This window comes from Nelumbo lutea, chromosome 7, assembly GCF_056320005.1.
Source record: "Nelumbo lutea isolate HS-2025 chromosome 7, American lotus-T2T, whole genome shotgun sequence".
NCBI classification, from domain to species: Eukaryota; Viridiplantae; Streptophyta; class Magnoliopsida; order Proteales; family Nelumbonaceae; genus Nelumbo; species Nelumbo lutea.
In genome coordinates, this window is record NC_142690.1 from 54,430,369 (window position 1) to 54,438,166 (window position 7,798).

The window sequence follows — 7,798 nt, forward strand, 5'->3', positions numbered from 1 at the left end:
AACTGTTTTGTATGTAGCTAGAGAGAAGGAACACTTTTCCTTTTCTCAGACAGTAGATCAGAATCATTACACTAAGGATAGCCAACAAATGTATATTCCGATGAACTTGGGTCCATATTTCTTAATATGTGAATTAAGTTAAAAAGTATTCATATTGTCTGGCCACTATTTGCTGAGAAATGCTAATAAACAACAAATTTATGCACTTCTTTGTTTTCCTCACCCTACGGACATGTCCAACTTTGTCTTGTAGTGTATCATGATTTTTCATGGACCCTATCATATTATCTGAGAGTTGGATAACCTCATTGTTTACCAGCATCGTTCTTTTTTCTAATTGCTAATATGCTTTCTAGTTGTCAGTATGGATCTGGAAGCTGCCCAAAGGGCCCAGGAATCTGTTGACCTGGCTTTTCACATGTCAAATATTCTTGATACAGGATTTGATCGTTACACCCTATCCATCCTCATAAACCTTTGTGACTTGGGTCTGAACCCTGAAGCTCTTGCCGCTGTTGTCAAGGAGCTCCAGAGAGAACTCTCTTCTTCCTCCACAGGCCCGTGCTTTCCTCAACTGACCTTTTTAACTAATACTTTGGCTGTATACCATCAAAATAGGAAATTGACTTCGTATTTCATTTTATTTTTGACTTCTTTGTCCAATATCATGTAGAAGATGATGGCATTTGTTTTAGACTTTGATGTGCCACCTTGTGAACCACAGGCATAGTAGTAACTGCATTTGTAATCATACATTGGTTGTAGTGTACCCATCAAAGGGGTTATCCCTGCCATGGAGAATTGGAGATTTCATACAAGGAAGAAGTATGCTTAGTACAATCAAGTGATTGTTTTACTATCATGATCGTGATCAGCCAGTCTTGTCTAATTTGGGACCTCCAACCTTTATATCTTCCATTTACCATAAAAAACCTTGGGAGAATGACCGATAACCCCAGTGTCTAGAATTTGTAGGTTCAAAGTACGTTTAGGGTAGGTGCCATGTCGGAATTGATGCTAATTCATGGACGGGTCTAGGTGCATAGGGTATAATTTTTTGACATTTTGAATGTTTATAGCTGTGCAGTGGAAATCAAAAATCTGCACTGGGTCTATCTGTACTTCTCCGAAAAACCTTTTATATATTTTTTTGACATATATTTGTTTTTCCCGAGACAGAAGAACTTTGATGCAGCTGATTATGAGGTTTATCTCAGCAGGCAGGTTAATTTTGGCATGGATATCTTAGGTGGAGCCTACCAGATATGGATTTTACCCTCTTCCAGGTGCATTTTGTGAAACCATTTCATTTGCTAGGTCTTAACACTGTAGTTCCCCTGGTTTGTTTTGATTATTTCTTAGGCCTGCAGGCCCTGCACTCTGGTCAGTGCAGTTGCACTGTTGCACACTTGCACCTCCATTCGGCTTCATTTGGAAAGAGTACGAATGCAAATATGGACAATGCAAATACATACAAAATAATACTTTATATATTTGTATTTGTACTCCTTCCAAACTGAGCCCTCATACCTAATAGAATATTGCATCAATGTTACAGTCACAGTTCAGGAAGTGAAAACTTTGCATGCATTTCACACTTTAGCCATAGTGGAGCACCTTGGTTCCAAAATTATGACACTTTACTGTAAGGCTGTAAGAGAATATATAAAGAGGATGACGAGACAACCACCTTGTAAATTTGTAATAGTCGCTCAACACCAAAAAGAGATGGATCTTGTCTCTTGAAAATGAATTATAGAAGCAAGTCCTTAACATACATACACTATGAGAAAATTCCAATTTTATAAGGCAATCTTGAAAAGATCCCCAGCAGTATCTTGGCTAAGCCTCAATAAAATTTATCTTACATGCTCCCTTCTCCTGTGTATCCAAAGTCCAAACATCATCCAGGGGTTCTATCGATACACATTGGTCCGTATCAGTTAATACGTATTGTGCTATCCTTCCAGGAGTTGTATCAGGTCAGACACTGATTCAGGCCTTAAACCAACCCCACTGAACCAATTTCGAAAAATAAAAATAAATAAAACCTATCAATACAAGTGTGTAGATACTTTGAACCTTGACTACAGCTACAGATCCTAATTACAGATGTGATCTGGCCATTCAGCTTGAGAAACTAGAGGTTGCAAAGGCACTTGCCACCAAATTATAGAATGAAGCCAAATGGAAGCGGCTAGGATAATTAGTTATGTCCACTGGAAATGCATTCTAATTCCCTTAGGCGAATGTATCTTTTCTTTCCCATTTATTTTCTTAAAAATTTCAGTGAGCAGATTTTAAACATTTCTTTCTCCTGCACATTTGCGCATCACATATGTGCATTTTCACACAAATGGATTTTTTTTTCTTTTATTTTTGCCTTTTTAAAAGTGATTAGTGGCCAAATAATTTGTACACAAAATCTGAGAATAGACAGAAATGCTGTTCTTGCTTCTACTCTACGGCCACAATGTTTTTTTTTTCTTATCCAGAAAACGTTGGGCAAGAATCGTTTCTTTAACGATAGGTTGTTTTGAGGAGATTAGCTTTAACATTAGAGGGTTAGGAATAGTAGTTGCTTTAACCAGATTTCCTTTAAAGGAGATTTGCTTTAACCAATCGATTTAGATTTGCAATAACCGTTATAAACTCTTGCTTGAATCATGGTCCAGTCGGACCTTCTTTCTTGTTTTGAAGATCTGGCCAACTACTACTATCTTCAAAGTCCTCAAAACGTTGGACAATGACAGGAGAGATTTGCTTTAATCATCCTCAACTTCGTTCAAGGACAATGAGGAGAGGAAGATTTACACCATGTTTTGAAGATTTAGGGGCAAATTTGGTATTATAATTCTTTTGGGAATGTAATTTTAACAGTTTTTAACGGTGCAATAACAGATGTGCTGTTTATGTTATGTGGGACCAGCCAATAGGGCATATATATACATATGCTACAAAAGTTGGCCTTTAGATAATTAGATCTATTACTTTACTAACATAATTTTTAATTTTTACTTGACGCCTTTGATGGGCCATTGTTTGGTGCAATGAAGTCTGGACAGACAAGCATGAAAACATGGGTTCAAGTTTTAGAGGTGTCAATAATTGGTAGGATCTTTGACTCGTTAGAGTCATGGTTTTCGAAACTGGACCGGACCGGATGGTTGGACCAGAAAGATCGGGAACTAGTTCGATTTTCCTCAAAATCGGATTTTCCATAAAAATTGTTGATTTTGGTTAGCAAACCACTAACCCGAACGATTAACCGTTCGAACAATTTTGACTAGTTTTCATTTTTTTATTTTTTTGTCAGAATGGATCAATCGTTCGGTTCGAACAGTCGGACCGTTTGACCCGGTAATTAGACCCTTGACCGGTTTGGTCTCCGGGTCGGTTTTAGAAACCATGGTTAGAGTAGAGACTTGGGATCACAATATCACATTCCAACATGGTTTTTAAAACCGAACCGGTCAGGGGTCCAATTACCGAGTCAAACGGTTGGCTTGTTCTGACAAAAAAAATTTTAAAAATTTAAAAAAATGAAAACCAATCAAAACCGTTCGAACAGTTAACCACCCAGGTCAGTAGTTTGATAACCAAAATCAACGATTTTTATGGAAAATCTGGTTTTGAGGATTGAAAACCATGCATTCCAGTGCCACAGTGTCACAAGTGACTCCTTCATTGCGCCATCGAGCACCTTCCACTGTGCCATTAGAGTGCCTACAGCATGCCTTCATGGTGTCATTATGTCTGCCATGGGTGGGCTATGTATGTATCTCTGTAAGGGGGGTCTGCCAATGGCATTATTGTAATTACTTAGTATGGTTTTCCACTCTTTTGATGTTTCTTTTTGTCACTCCCCCAAAAGCTTAACATACTCTTTGAGGGGAGATAGGTAGTCGAGTGAGTCAATAGCATGTAAAGGTTAAGCACGAGATCCCCTCGGCACTGAACTGTGTGCTTGTGCTTACCATTAATCAATGCAATACAAGTGGCCTTTTGACTAATTTGTGTGCCTTCTTGTTGCCTTTTGTGTTTGTTGCTTGCATTCATAAGCTTTCTTGACCCCATCGAGCGCCGCACGGGACCTCGTTGACTAGCCCCGTGACAGTTGGCATCAGAGCGAGCTAGCCAACAACTGCTACAATTGGTATTAGAGCAGATTGCTCTTCAACACACGCAACATTAGTGGTGGCACAATGAAGCACAACAAGGAACTCACCGATGAGATTCAACATGGCCTTGCCCATGCAAGGGAGACCGATGAGGCACTAAGTGATGAAGCTATCACAGAGAAGGCCCCGAAGGGCAGCACATCTAAAGCAAGCAAGTGCGACAAGTTGGTTGACAAGCTTGCTGCCTTCGACATGTGCATTCTTCGTTGTGAAGTGACCATTGGGGAGATGCATGACCGAGTAGAAGAAATCCACCTAAACGTGGAAACCATTGAGAGATCCATGGTGGAGCTAGAAGTCCGTTTGAATGGCACCATGAACGAGGTCTGAGACATCTTGAATGGCACCCTCATGGAAGTCCTTGGCACAACATCCCGACAAGAAGGGAGCTCATCCCGATCCAACATCCAAGACCAGGTTGACAAGATGAGAGCTAAATTGTCGACATGGAAGAGAGCCATGCCCTCACCTACAGCCATTCAAGCACAATTAGAAGACATCAAAAGAGAGTGGATGGCCATTAAAGCAGCCATGGCCACTCCTACCGACCTCTAGGCACAACTGGATGAACTAAGAGGAGACATGACACTCCTCAAGAGATTAATGGCCAGCACTCCTAGCCCCTCCACAACACTGGCCCCTACTCGTGTAAAGATCCGAGAGCCCACACCTTATGCCAGCTCCCGAGATGCTCGAGAACTAGACAACTTCTTATGGCAAATGAAACAATATTTCCTTGCCGCTAACATTAATGATGACCTAATTCAGGTTTGTATTGTGATAATGTATTTGACTGACATTTCTATGCTATGGTGGCACAGGCGATGCCAAGACATTGAGCGGGGCACATGCACCATTAACACGTGGGTAACTTTCAAGTGAGAACTAAAGAGGCAATTCTACCCAAAGAACGTGGAGTACCTGACATGGAAAAAGTTGAAAGCACTCAAGCATGCAGATTCACTCCACGACTATGTCAAAGAGTTTTCAACCCTTACTCTGGAGATCATTGACATGTCCGACAAGGATCTACTATTCAATTTCATGAACGGACTGAAGCCATGGGCCGAATTAGAGCTCCAACGCCGCAACATATAGGACCTTGCCACCGGAATGGCCATGGTAGAGCAACTAAATGAGACAAGCTTGTCAGTTGAAGAATCCCCAAAGCCAACCAGCCTACGTGCCTTAGATTTGAGTGGGGAAGCCAATCAATCACGCCCTCCTCACATCAGCTCAAACTTCAGCAAGCCAGCTAGACAGGACCATGGGAAGAAGCCACAAGAAGATCAAGGTCACCAGCATAGGTACAGGCCTAGAACCACTAGACCCCCACTCTCTTGCTTTATTTGTGGGGAGAAGCATTTGGCTCATGATTGCCCAACAAAGAAGAAGATCAATGCCCTTGTCACCATGCTCAATGAAGATGAGCAAAATGACGAGGAAAAATCAATGCAAGCACCAAGAGTGGGTGCACTTCAACTTTTCAATGCAATGGTGAAGAAAGAGACCACACCAAGACGACCTAACAAAGCCCATAAGGGGCTCCAATATGTAAACATCACCCTCGACGGGAAGCCAACCCAGTCCCTAGTAGACACTAAGGCCACACACAACTTCATTTCCATTGCTGAGGCCAAGTGGCTAGCCCTTCCGATCACCAAGGAGATAGGTCGGCTCAAAGCTGTAAACTCTAATGCCAAAGCGGTTGAAGGCCAGGCCTGTGGGGTAGACCTTCAAGTTGGGCCTTGGAAGGGAAAAATTAATTTATCTATGGTATCCTTGGATGACTTTTAAGTTGTCTTGGGGATGGATTTTCTAATGCAGGCGGAAGCAGCCCTTGTGCCGCACATCAACTCATTATGCATCCTGGATGAGAGCTCCCCTTGCATGGTGCCAGTTACAACCTCCACCTAGGTCCAAAAGAGACAAGTGTCAACACTGCAACTCTTACACATTAAAGTAGAGCCCGGAGCCAGTGTGAAGCATGCAGCAAAGAAGACCTCCACTCACCTTGCCTCAGTCATGAAGCACCAATCAAGTGAAGACACTAACATGAAGCAGCAACAACAACAACAGCCCTCCAAGTCATCCTCAACGCCACAACGTCGGCAAAAGCCGCATACGCCCTTAACTGACGGGCCCAACAGAAGACCCAAGGCCGTGTCCGATTTCGCCACACCTACTACCACAACCATCGGGAGAGCGAGTGCCACCCAAGCCATCTAGGGACCACTTTCACACCATTCCTCAGACTAAATCACGTAGTAGCCCTGCGAGAAGTCACCCTTGGAGAAGCATTCATGGGAACCAATACCCCCACAATCCAAAACATCATTTTGACCCTAACCTGGCCCAGACCTTCCCTATAACCAAGCTGAACCAGCCACTATCATACCTTGAAGCCGCTAGGAAAGGACTTAGCCATAGGAAACCGCAACAGAATAAGCCAACCCAACCATGTTATCCAAATATACACCTCGGCCTTGGATGACAGCTGATTCGTGGAACAGCAAAAGAACCCTCCTTCCGCATCAACAACTCTAAGGGACCAGTCAAAGCCAATCTCCGAGGACGTAGATCGAATTGAGTGGGGGAGACTATCACAAATGACTCCTCCGTCGCACCATCAAGCACCTTCCACTGTGCCATTAGAGTGTCTACAGCATGTCTTCATAGTGTCATCATGCGTGTCATGGGTCGACTATGTATGTATCTTTGTATGGGGGGTCTGCCAATGGCATTATTGTAATTACTTAGTATGATTTTCCACTCTTTTGGTGTTTTCTTTTGTCACCCCCCCAAAAAAAAAGCTTAATATACTCTTTCAGGGAATGTAGGTAGTCGAGTGAATCAATAGCGTGTAAATGTTAAACATGAGATCCCCTCGACATCGAACTGTGTGATTGTGGTTACCATCAATCAATGCAATAGTAGCCTTTTGACTAATTTGTGTGCGTTCTTGTTGCCTTTTGTATTTATTGCTTGCATTCGTAGGCTTTCTCAACCCCATCGAGCGCCGCACAGGGCCTCATTGACTAGCCACATGACAACAAGGTTCAAGGGTTAAGGGAAGGCTCGGAAGGGGATGTGCTACCCCTGATTGTGTAATCCCATGAACAAAAAAAATGTTTTAAAGCTGTCGATACAAAAACAAATAATAAAAAAAAAAAAAATAGGTGCCAGCAGTCCATATTAGCCTTCCTATACCCCATATAGCCAGAGCATCAGCTATTGGGTAATGGCCATTTTCAATGCAACGAGTGTACATTTTGCTACTTTAAAAAGAGTGGTAAAATGCCCACCAATTTATATCTATATTAAAAAGAGGAAAGAGGGGAAATGGAGGATCCTCTTAAATCTCTTGTAGTTAATGTTTATAACATTTTCCCTCCCCATTAAATCTCTCTTGACCCTAAATATGCTTAATTAGTATACTCAGTCACCCTGAAAACTAATCGATCTCGATCAATATATACTAAGACATTTCAATATTTTGAACCTTGGGACCAATCCAATACTAACCCTAGACATAGACCTTGGCTTATACCCAAACCGATTTCAAAAACCCAAATTTACCAAACCAAACCTAACCAAATTTCTATTTAAACACTTCA

General features: G+C 42.0%; 1 pseudogene; it reads left to right on the forward strand.

Moving 5' to 3' along the window:
• The first annotated feature begins 364 nt into the window (after positions 1–364).
• On the forward strand, positions 365–835 carry LOC148846444 (mitotic-spindle organizing protein 1B pseudogene; annotated as a pseudogene).
• The last annotated feature ends 6,963 nt before the right edge of the window (positions 836–7,798 follow it).